The sequence below is a fragment of the Ursus arctos genome, unplaced genomic scaffold (assembly GCF_023065955.2).
Source record: "Ursus arctos isolate Adak ecotype North America unplaced genomic scaffold, UrsArc2.0 scaffold_24, whole genome shotgun sequence".
Taxonomy (NCBI): domain Eukaryota; kingdom Metazoa; phylum Chordata; class Mammalia; order Carnivora; family Ursidae; genus Ursus; species Ursus arctos.
Window position 1 is genome coordinate 23,693,413 of NW_026622919.1, and position 12,485 is coordinate 23,705,897.

Consider the following 12,485-nt stretch of genomic DNA (forward strand, 5'->3'; position numbering starts at 1 on the left):
GAGACTAGGTATTAAAATGGGAGGCACACAACCTCAGGGACTAAAATAGAGGAGGGAGGCTTTAAGGGAGCCAAGCTGTGTTTTGGAGGATAGGCAGACAAAATAGGAGTGGATTAAGGAGAGCATGCTGGATCGACAGGGAGATGTTGAGGGAAGACGGTTCATCTGGAAGAGAGGGGTGGCATTGTAGTGAGGCCCTCAGGCAGGTAGGGCAGGTATCCCTGTTTATTTCCCTTAGAGAGCACCTTCTTGGCCCCAGAGCTCCGTTCGAGGTGACTCCTCGGGTCAAAAGATGAGCATTTATTGAATATCTCCGTCACATCTGAGCAGTGTGACTTCCTGAATCCTCATGAAGAGCCCCGGGCAAGTGTCTTCCTTCCACGGAAGAAGCTGAAGCTCTGAGCAGGTAAAGTCACTTAGCCAGGGTCAACGCCTTGAACAGGTGGTAGTGCTGGGATTCAGACCCAAGCCTTTCCACCGAAAGCTGAGCTGTCTTAGAAGGTGGGAGCAGGTGATCCTCTGACCTTCAAAGAAATTGAATCTTAGCTTGAGCTTTTCTGGGGCGGGGGGAGAACATAAGTAAGGTTAGCAAATAAAAACACGCCCAGCATGTTCTGAGCCTCCTCCTTCCCCAGGTGCTTTATGCTTTAATGTTTAAATGCTTTGCATTTTATTTTCCTCTCACTGTTGGGATTTTCAGGCAATCTTCAGTGGTTAAAAAAACCCAGAAAATTATCCTCTTGTCTGGGCAGCTAAGATGGGAAATGGGGATTCTACTTTTAGAACGAAAAAGACCCACAGAGAGGGAGCTGAGCAAAGTGGAGATGGACTTGAGTGCGGTTAAAGTTCAGGTATCAGCCTCAGCTTGCTATTTCCCCAGATGGGTAAACTGTGGGATCCGGGGTCCCTATCTTTTCCTGAGCCTCGTTTCCTCTTCTGCAACATCTGCATCTCCAGAAACCCAATCAAAGGAGCTAGGTATTCTGAGTTATAAGGGCCTCCATCCTTTGGAGTTCTGGCAGGCATCAGGGCTGGAGCCTTTGGCCGGTACACCCCCCTCCCCTTTTGTTTGGGTTCAACGCCAGCGAACATGGGAGGCTGGGGGAAGGGGCAGGGATTGAGATGCTGCTTCTCCCACCCCCCCACCCCCCCAGGAGGAAGGGACAAAGAATTCACCTTTGTTACAAGCCTCCAGTGTCATAATTCATAGCTTATGTATGGTTCTGAGAAGCAAGAACCCAGCTACCTTCTTTTCACTGAGAAGCAGAGGGAGCAGGCAGGCTTCGTGCAGCCAGCTGGCTTGCTGGCTCGAGTCACCTTAGGTTAGTCACTTAACCTCTCTGAGCCTGTTTTTTTTTTGAACTGTAGAATGAATGGCAATTAAAAATCTCATTCTTTGGTGGTTCAGAGGCTCGAATCAACCTCTTGTCGCTGTTCTGGGTTCATAGGAGGTGCGGGTGTAAATAAGGACTTTGTAAATGTGAGTTACGAATAAGATTATCATTTACTGATGATACCCCAGGAGGGCAGACAAAGAAGGTCCTTCTCACCCCCAGACAAATGCCCTACTCTGCATGGGAGGGAGGCTATGACTCTTAGATGGTAACTTTTCTGAGGAGGCTCCCAGGACGCCCCGGGAAGAGGGTCTTTTTTCCTCAGGCCCGGAAGTCCCCTGCGTTCGGTGCCCCCGGCCCAGCCCAGCCCACTCGCGGGCCTCAGTTCCTGCCTTCTCAGTGGGAGGCCGCCCTGGCCCGGTCCTGCCTCCTCCCCGCAGCCCGGCCGAGGTCTCTAAGGAATGCCGCCTCCCGGGCCATTTTCTCCCCTCCAGCTTCTGCGGCCCCACTTCCAGCCCTCTCCCGGCCCCCTACCCCCAACCGGTTCCCACTTAAATGCTTGCAGGCCTGTTTGCAGGCGGGAAGCCCCCTCCCCCACAGGACCACCTCAGTCACAGCCCTGACCACAGGGAGGTCGGGTCTGGATTTACTAAAGGACCCCGGAGGGGGAGCCTGCCCCTCGCTGGCTGCCTGGCTCGCTCATGGGGTCGGGTTTCGGCCGGTGGCTCTGGAGAGAGAGACAAAGGGCAAAGTCCTGTCCCCACCCCCACCCGGCAGCCCGGGGGCGCTTATCCCCTCCCCCTCTGGGCCCCGCCGGGGAGCCGAGGGCCCCCTGGGCCCGGCGGAACCGGCTCCGAACGAGTCCGGGTACCGAGGGGGTGCTGGCGGCAGAACATTCTAGACTGCTGCGCCTGCGGCAGAGAAGGGGGGGCCCGGGGGGCATCGCCTGCCCCCTCCCTGAGCTCTGCCGACGCGGCCCACCCAGCGGCTGGGGTGGGAGGCCGCGCGCTCAGCTTTCCCTGGGCGAGGTGAGGGGCTGGGGGAAGGGGCCGCCCGCGTGGGGCGCAGGCCCGGCGACGCCAGCGCGGCCGCTCAGCTGCTCAGGCCTTCTCAATTGCCCGTTCATGAGGGCTCCCCTCCTCCCCCCAGCTGCTGCCAGCCCTCCCCCACCCTCAGCTGCTGCCGCCCTTCCCAGGCACCTCTTTCTCCTCCGTTGCCCTGCCTGCCCCCGCTTTGGCGGCCCTCCGCGGCGGAAGGCCCTGCTCGCCACCCTGGGTCCCCTGGCGTGCCTGAGCCCTTGCTTGCTGCACCATCTTGGAAGGTGCTGGGCCACCTCCTGGACGCCATCCCTGGGCTGCGGAGAAAGACCTGCCGTGAGGGCATCTGTGCCTGCTGGAGGCAGGGCAGAACTCGGGATGGGTGTCCCTGTCCGAGGAGAGTTGTTCTGATAGCTCCCCACCCCACCAGGAAGAGACGAACACCAGCCTCCTGAAGTTTCTGACTACCAACAGGTCTTTGCGGGCCGCTGCAGGGGACACATGCCTCGAGGTGGTTAATCTCGTGCAGGGGGACACAACCAGCACTCCTTTCCACGAATAGGATGATCGGTTATTATTTTTAATGTATACCGGGATACATTCGCAGCCTTTCACGGGGAACACTGTCAATTCCATGAATTATGCTAAGTCCCAGAGGGTTTTCTTCTCGGTGGGGGAATTGAGTTGCTGAAGACTGATTTCTCTTGAGGCCGGTCTAGTTTCCTTATCCTTGCTTCTGAGAGCTCCACCGCAAAAATCCTGTCTTGAACTGGGCTCTCCAAGCTTGCCATTCATTCCCTCCTGAGGGAGAGACGCAGCCTTTCTCGATTTCGGAAGCATGCCCCATGATGCTTTCCACCGAGCGCCAGCTCTGTCCTCAGCCAGGTCTCTGGGTCCCAGAGGGCCAGACCTTTTGGCTCTTAAGCTTTCTGGGGAAATGCTGACATCTCCACTGGTGGGGGGGGGGGAGTTCAACCAACATTTCTGGTGAGGTTGGGGCAAGAATAGTCTTTCTAGCCCCCCTTCTGCCTTTTCCTGTCAGGGTATATTAGACTCCCCCCCCCCCCCCCCCCGGTGAAGATTCTGGAAATGCTTCTCACTGCCAGCCTGAGAAGGATGGCGAATAATGTCTGCAACGGTTCATTTCTGATCCCACGCCATCGCTGCCTCCACGGGGAAGACTGCACTGCTCAAGTTGGGTCACCTCTTTATCATTTGTCTCCCCAAGTTGGGTTTATTCCGAAGGCTTCTCCACACGTCCCCATATCCAGATTGTCGTTCCTCCCACTTCACCCTGCAGAGCTCACGCGGCCGGCTCCCACTCTCAGGGACCACTTGAGCAAAGTTGGAGGCAGAGAGCAAGGTGGAGGGAGGGAGAGGCAGTTGGCCCAGGCCGACTTGAAATTTGTCTGGAAAGAACTCCACTGTCTCAGAGCTTCTGTTTTGGCTTCGTCTCTGGTGCTGCCCAGATGGGCAAGAAAAAAAACGTGGGCTGTCTTGTCAAGCCATTTATTTCCGAGATGAGTGAATTGAGAAGTATTCATCCTGGAGGTTTGCTTGCTGACACCGGGTAGCGCCTTCCCTGCTCCATGTCTCACCTTTGCGTCCTTGCCTCTTCCTAAACGTACACGGAATCTTGCAGGAATTCTTCGTGCCTATCCTTTTGCCCTGCTGACGTTTCTCTGACAGTCATCCAGCCGTATTATAGTATAGTTAGCTCTTGTGTGCGTTCAACCCTGTGCCCAAATTAGAGCCGCATGCAGTAAAAGCCAGTTGGCACGCAGTTAGCCATACAGAATATGGGCATTTTTCCTGCTGCTGACATCGGGGCTATACAAGCTTCTGCTGTGTTAACACTTTTTGTCAGAGAGAAAGCAGCAAGGTTTGGTGGAGAAGAGCATACACCGGCCTGGGACCGGAGCAGAGAGTTCTGGTTCGACTTTAGCGTCGCCAAGGCTCTTTTCCTTTTTTTTCTGAGCTGGTTTCTCCAGCCGGCAGACGAGATGACTGTTGAGGAACCTCTCAAGCTCGAGGGGCTTACCCCTCTCCTGCCTCAGTGCCCGAATCTGATTTCCTTCCACTGGAACTTGCTGGTGCTGGGTTCATGTGCGTGGGCGCGCTTGCGTGTATCCGTAGTCATGTAAGCAGCCTAGCGTCCCCTCCCCGCCCCCCACCTGCTTCCCTGCCTCTAGGGAGGCTGGGAGCATATTAAACATGATACAGGGGCGCCTGGGTGGCACAGCGGTTAAGCGTCTGCCTTCGGCTCAGGGCGTGATCCTGGCGTTACAGGATCGAGCCCCACATCAGGCTCTTCTGCTAGGAGCCTGCTTCTTCCTCTCCCACTCCCCCTGCTTGTGTTCCCTCTCTCGCTGACTGTCTCTATCTCTGTCGAATAAATAAATAAAATCTTTAAAAAAAAAAAATAAATAAACATGATACAGAGCCTTCCGGAGGTGGCGCGCGAGGTGGGGGGCGGTATGGTTCCTCCCAGAGTCTCCCGGAGAGTTGATTCTCCTTTCTGCTTGTCCCCAGCATTAGCACAGGAGTGCGAGCACACGTGGAACAGTGCACGGGTGCTACATACATTGAAAAGACCATGTTCGTGGGACCACAGAATCATCGCAGTGGTGTCCCTGCGCTCCAGTCCGCCCTCCTACACCCTGGCATTTACCTGGGCGGTGGCGTCTGCTCTGCCTGGTCCTGTACCTTTCAGTAGGCTCATGTTTTCCTTTCCAGCCCCTACCCTGCCCGTCAGCCCACCCGACAGCCCTACTGTCTGGCTGCCCTGCCTCTGGATCAGCCTGGCACGGAGCCCTGGGCATTGGGCCAGCTCCTCCTCCCCTCTCCAGCCCCGCCCCCTTTCTCAGCTACTGCCATGCCTGGAGCGTGCCAGGCCCGCCCCTTTCGGAGGCTTTCCTGGACAATTACTTTCTTCACCTCTCCACCGTATAGGGATAAGGAGGCGGGGTGGGGAAGAAGGACTGGGTCAGCGGTGATCTTACGGAAAAGGCGGAGGGTGGCACTTTAGGGCATCTTTTAATGTGGGACTTCCAGCTGGAAAAAACTGGGAGGAGAGCCAGCTTCGGGAGGGGGCTTCTACTCCACCGTGAGCCGCGGGGCTGGGGTGGGGGGGGGACTCGCTTGTCGAAGAGTCAACAGGATTATCCAGTTGTAAAGGGATGCCGTGGAGAGCCCCCCCCCGCTCCCCAGTTAACCTTGTCCATTCTCTTCTCCCATCCCCAAACAAATGGGGTGCCCTACTGGACTGCCAGCTCCTTGAGAGCAGGAGGCATTCCTGTCCCCATCACCTTACGCTCCACACCGTAGCGCAGTGCCCAGCCCCATCCAGCAGAAATGCACTGACAGCCGCATGTGTAAGTACGTTTCCTTTTTTCCTTTTTGTTTTCTTTTTTTTGCTTAGATTCTTTTTAAAAATTTTTGAAATTTCCTAATGGCCATGTCAGAAAAGAGGGAACATAATGTAAAAGATTAATTCTAACATTAATTTAGAAATTCAAAGTATTACTAATTCAACATGTAGGCAGTGTAATAACGAGGTTTTATTTGGGGGGGGGTACAAAGTCATAAGGAATCCGGTGTCTAGTATTTTATGCTTAGAGCCTATTCCAGTTCAGATGCTGAGTTTTCATTGGAAACATTCAGTGAGCAATTTATTTTTTGTTTATTTATAAAGATTTTATTTATTTATTTGAGAGAGGGAGAGAGGGAGAGCACGTGCACAGGAGCTGGGGGGTGGGGTTTGCAGAGGCAGAGGGAGAGGGAGAGAGAATCCCAAGCAGACTGTGCTGAGCATGGAGCCCGAGACCATGACCTGAGCTGAAATGCAGAGTTGGGATGCTCAACCCACTGAGCCAACCAGGCACCCCGATCAGTATTTAGATTTCACGGATTTTACAGAGGAAAAGTTGAATGATATAAACACCTCCTAAAACAGGAGCATTCCGTTCCTCAGTCGCAGTAACCACAGTTCAGTGGCTCCAAAGCCACCTGTGACTAGTGGCTACCGTGGTGCGGACAGCACGGGCCCTGTGCTTAGTAGGTGCCAAGAAAATCTGTGGAATGAATGACTGCAGCAGCTGGACCACAGAAACCGAGGGGCAAGTCACGGTAGTGAGCTTGTCTGTGGATGAGAATGAAAGCAAGCATGGTGTGTCTGCAGGTTTGAAACGTTTGTTGCTCACTCTTGTCCGATGTGCAAGCAACGGCTCCAGCCCCGCCCCCAGCCAGGCTTCTCCGTTCTCATCGCCTTGGGTTAGTTTCTTCCCAGCTCTTTAAGGAGCCGCCCGCAGGCTTGAGCGAGGACTGGGGCATCATTGGGATGAAGTTATTGGGTAAATGTGTGGCAGGGTGTCTTAACTTTGGATTTATGGATAGATTCCAAAGTCTTCATTAACTCCTGAGATCTTGAAATTGTGTGCAGAATGGTGGCACTTTTCTGGTGTAGAGTGTTCTTAGCTTTTATCACATTCCTAATGGGAACGAAGTATCGACAAAGGTGTGTGTGTATGTTGAGGGGGGGTGTTAAGAACCCCTTATTTAAGACCTTTAGGTCACAGAAAATTCCTCAGATTAAAGAAAGCCTTTTCTCATAGGTAGACGGGGTTGATCCCTGTCTGGGAACACCAGACCTTGTAAAACAGACTAGTCCTGGTCCTTGTGTCCCACATGTGAGAAACTGAGGTGCAGAGAGTTGACGGTTGGACTTGTCCAAGGCCACACGAGCCTGCTAGTCAGAAAATCACAGCCTGGGGGAGGGCCCGAGGTGAAGGATCTAATCTGGAAATCCCAGCTTAATCCTGGTTCTCTGCCGAGATGAAAGTCCAGGTTTGGCTCTTGATCAGGGGCCCCAAGCTTGACAAGATTTCCAAAACCTGTTGCTGCTTCCCTTCCACTGCCCCCATCTTCCGCTGGTTTACCCCACTCTGTTTTAAAGGAATTCCTCCTTCTACAGAGAGGTGAGGTCCCTTCCCCTGGGGCTGTGGGGGTGGCCGGAGGAATAGAACACTCCCTGCGGCAGGTTTCAGCCTTTTTCCTGGAGTCCTTGCACCTCGGGTGCATTCTGCCCTGCACAGAGGTCCCCCTCCTCTCAACCCTGGGCCCCAGGCCCCAGGCCCCTGTCCCCTTCCAGTCCCCAGTGGGCTCATCACCAAGGCTTGCACTGTTGCTAATACAACACCAACTGGAAAACCTCGTATTAGTTAGATCCATTAATTTGGAACCTGCTATGACTTTAAAACGGAGTAAGCTGGAATAATTTGAAAGACGATTTTAGGGGCTCCTGGGTGGCTCAGTCGCTTAAGCGTCCATCCCTTGGTCTCGGCTCAGGTCTTGATCTCACAGTCCTGGGTTTGAGCTCCGCTTAAAACAAAACAATTTTAATTATGGGGAAAAAAAAAAAAGTAGAAAGGATAATGTAATAAATCTCCCATGTACCCATCACCTAGCTTTATTGGTAGAAATTACCAACTCATATCCAATCAGTGTTTATTTTTTCTTCACCCCCTGATTATTTTGAAGCAAATCCTGGACACGTTATTTTATCTGTAACTGTTTCTCTCTCTCTCTCTCTCTCTCTCTTTTTTTAAGGGGGGGGCAGCAAGCAGAGGGAGAAGCAGGCTCTCCGCTGAGCGAGGAGCCCAATGCGGGATTCGATCCCAGGACCTTGGGATCATGACCTGAGCCGAAGGCAGACACTTAACATACTGATCCACCCAGGCGTCCCTGTCTCTTTTTAAAACATAAGAACTTGAGGGGTGGCTCAGTCAGGCATCTGACTCTTGATCTCAGCTGAAGTCCTGGTCTCAGGGTCAAGGGTTCAAGACCTGCGTTGGGCTCCACACTGGGCGTGGAGCCTACTCAAAATAAGAACTTGCAGAATCACTGATTCCTAATTTTTTTTTTATTTTTTTAAAGATTTTATTTATTTATTCGACAGAGAGAGAGACAGCCAGCGAGAGAGGGAACACAAGCAGGGGGAGTGGGAGAGGAAGAAGCAGGCTCATAGCGGAGGAGCCTGATGTGGGGCTCGATCCCATAACGCCGGGATCACGCCCTGAGCCGAAGGCAGACGCTTAACCGCTGTGCCACCCAGGCGCCCCCACTGATTCTTAATTAACAGTGTTACCCAGTATCTAATCAGTGTTCAATATGCCATAGAATCACTTCACCCACTTAGGAAAACATGCAGCTGGGAGACGTTACTAGCTTAAGGCGTTACAGGTGGGATGTTTTGATTTATTGGAGAATAGTATCCACTTAGCCAGGCCCACTGTTGACTATGTTATATGACTTCTGAATATTTTTTTTTCTTTAAAGGTGTTTTAATTATTTTATTTGAGAGAGAGAGTGCGAGCCCAGAGAGCACAAGCAGGGGGAGCAGCAGAGGCAGAGGGAGAAGCAGGCTCTCTGCTGAGCAAGGAACCCGATGCGGGATTCGATCCCAGGACCCTGGGATCATGACCTGAGCTGAAGGCAGACACTTAACCGACTGAGCCATCCAGGTGCCCCAAATTCTGAATATTTTTAATCGCCCTTTGGCCTAACTTGGCTGAATTTTGGCAAAGGCTTTTTGTCGCCTTTCTTCCGTCCAAACAGCAGCGCAGGGGACAGCGCAGAGAGCCTGGAATCAGACAAGTTTTGAGTTCAAAGCCTGACTCTGGCTTTTAGTAGCTGTGTGCTTGGCAGAATTACTCAGTCTCCCCTTCTCGGGGTCCTGGTCTATAAAGCGGAGCCGCGGACCCCACCCTCATGGGTAATGAGGGTCTTCTAGCAAGTGCTGGATTTCAGCTTGGCATCTGTGAAGCATTCCTCAAATGTGAGGCCCTTCCCTAATTGACCTGTTTTCCTTCCCAGTCTAAGTCAGTGACACTTCTCTGCAAAGGTGAAAAGGACGAGAACTTCCTTCCCGGGAAGACCTCCCAACCACATCCCTTTCCGGGTATCCAGCTCCTGTGCTTCCTGAAATTCTTGGTTGGCTACTTAACTCCTTCTGCTGTTGCATGGGTGCTCTCTCCCTCTGTACTCTCCTGCAGCCTCCCCAAGGGCTTGAGAAAAATGGTCACTCGGTCTCTGTGGCCTTCACGCCCCGACTCCCTTCTCCTCCAGCACTAGAGAGGTGGGTCCCTTGTGGTGGTTCTGTACTGGGAGCTGCCCCAGGGCTTGGTAACTGCCCTTCAGGTCAGGGCAGGCAAAGAGGTCAGAAGCCACAGGGCGTTGGCACCCAGGGAAGGAATTAGGGGTGAACCATTGCCTCCATTGCCAGGGGCTGTCACTCAACAGGTTTCTCAGCTCCTGGGCACAGAGGCAGTGGTTCGGGAACCTCTGGGCATTCTCTTGCTTTTTCTGAACCGGGGATGTTGGGGTTGAGGCACTCGAGGCTCTGCTCGGAGTAGAATGCCCTGTGACCTGTAGGGCAAAGGTACTGCTCAGCCCTCCTGGAAGCTGATGGACTGGAGAGAGGAGAGGGGCCCTGGGCCAGACCTTAGAAGCCTTTAGTGGTCAGGGAGGCAGGGCAGTGGGACTGTAGGTGCTGGTGTTTCCCGCTGTTACCCCAGCAGTGACATCTAAATATTGTAGCGACTGGGTGACCATCACACAGCTCATTGCCGGCCCTTCCTCCCCATCTCCTCCCATGCTTGTCTGGATACCTGTAGGCTCCTGAGGACGGGGCCAGGGATTGAGCACCCACTCCCAAGTCAGGCACCCTCCTTCACACAGCTTATCTCTTGAAGTCCTCACAAAAGCCCTGTCAGTTTCCACAGGAGGAAACTAAGGTGCGAGCCAAGGAGTACCCCATCAAATGCCGTAGCTTCTCTCTGGACCCCCAAGCCCTCCGCATACCACCCCGGCCCAGCTTGCACCTGGCCTTCCAGAGTTTGTGGTACAGATGAGTTCACCGGGGGTCCTGGGAAGGGAGGACGGGGTACAGTCACCAACATCACCCCATGTGCTTTGGGCCTGAAAGAAATTAGGTAGCACCGTCAGTAATAGAAACCAGGCCAAAGGCTTAAAAGACAAAGGGTCTTCTTGGCTTCTGTTGTGTGTTTGTCAGGGTTGGGGGCTTGCAGAAAGGAAGCTTGGAGGCCTGAAGGGGTTCCCAGGATTGGGTGTGTGTATCTTAGAGGGGTGGGTGAGTCTCTGCCTCTGGGTGGGGGGGTGGGGGGGTGGGAGAGGGCTCCCAGGAGGTCTTTTCTTTCATTGGTTGTGTGGCCCTGCCCTCCTCCTCCTCCTTCTCCTGGAACATTCCAGACATTCCAGACTGCCATTGCTTTCAGGATATGGATTAAAACCCCAAACTGAGATTTGATTTCCTTACCCCATCCCCTCCCCAACTCTTCCCTACCCTGAAAAGAAAGCCCCTAAAACTGGGAGTTTGAAGTAGGAGGAGGAGGGGAGGGTCTTTTTGACCTTCGACCCGAGATTACACTAAGGGACCATCTTGAAAGAGCCGTCTTCCCACTGAGCGCCCACACCGGGGTTGCTTTAAGCCCTTATTGCTTTGAACTCCCAGGCAGGCAGCCCCTAGAGGGAGTGACTACTGTCGTGGGGCCTCGAGCTAGATCAGTGTCCCCAGTCTTCCATGGTGTAACCATCTCTTCCTCAGTTCTCCTACAGCTGGACTTTGATTGTGAGGCTTCCTGCATGTTCTCTGCCTGTTTGGGCAGGAAATGGGTGTTATATGGGATATCCCCAACTAGGGCAGATGCCTTGGGGCCCCCTCTTTGCCTATGAATGGAATCAAAGAAAGTGGCCTGGTGTGGGATCTGAGGACCTGGAACTGGACTTGTTTCTCATCCTTCCTCTCTGTCCTGCAGGGTAGTCTGACGACCTTACATCAGGTTCATGAGCCAACCAAGGTAGAGAGCCACACACATAGATTCCCTTCAACGCATCTCCTCCCTTCCCCTGAAGTCATTTTGTCCCAGGAAGAGACTTCCTCTGTGTATCTCATCAATAAAAACCTTCCGTGCTCAGAGCTGCACCGCTAGAAAGGATCTTAGAGACGCTTCGGTTTCCATTTTGCAACTCGAAGACACTTAAGGTCACAGGGATGGAAATGCATGAGCTGGCCTAGGACAGAGCCAAGAGGGAAACATTTTCGGCGAGAGCTTAGCATCCCTACCTCATGTGTTTTCAACACCCCCCTCCCCTAGCAGGAGCTGACAAGGGTTCGGTAGGAACACTGAGGGCCGGAAGCTTACTTGGCTTAGTCAGATGAAGACCCCATCAGGGGTAGTTTAGGACTAGAACCGGATTTTCTTGCTTCCCAGACCAGTTTTCTCTCATGCCGTTAGAATTTCATTGGGCCATGTCCCTGAACTAAGTTTGTGACCAAGGATATGCAGAGACATAAATGACAGTTGACCACTGAAGATCAAGTCAGTTGAAATGGTGTAAGCCCAGGGATTAGGGCATCGATTTGGGTAGTGAGCAGTTAATTGCCCTGGGAATCAGCCTTGAACCTGAAAGCCTGCCTGGGGAAAATTTCACTTTGAAGAGGTATTTGAAAGATGGAATGGAGAAAGCGAAGTGATGTGGAAGGAGGGAAGGTGGCGGTCACGATGCCGCGTGGTGTGTTAATCGTTTCCACCCTAGTATTCCAGATGCGTCTCTTACTAGAAGTATTCGAAGCCCTTTGCTGAGCTCTAATATTATCTAGCATCACCTGAAACCGCCCTGTGAATAGGCATTGTCCCTGTTTTATAAAGGAAGGAAAGTGAGCCTCAGAGAAGTGGAATCATTTTAAGATCAGTGCTGTTAAGTGGAGCAGAGATTTAAGTCCACACTTGTACAAAAAACCACTTAACTACCACACTGCTGTCCTGCTGGGATTTGTTTGCATGTATGTCTCTCCCAATAACCTGTGAGCACCTTGAGGTCCGGCGCTTGGTCTGTCACCATGTCCCCAGTATCTGTATAGCGTGACACAGGCACCAGTTAAACGGGTGTTGGGTTAATGGACGATGTCTTCCGTGGCAGCTTTGCATGCCTAGTGCCTGAAACGCGGTGGGAGGCGAGAGATGAAAATAGGTGGTTGGTGAAGGAAAGAGCCGGCGAGACCTGAGCAGAGGGACAAACAAAGCAGGTGTGATTT

At 52.9% G+C, this 12,485-nt stretch overlaps 1 protein-coding gene across 2 annotated transcripts in view; it reads left to right on the top strand.

Moving 5' to 3' along the window:
• IGF2BP1 (insulin like growth factor 2 mRNA binding protein 1) overlaps positions 1–12,485 on the top strand; it is a 39,858-nt gene that overhangs the window by 12,272 nt on the left and 15,101 nt on the right. The window lies entirely within an intron of this gene.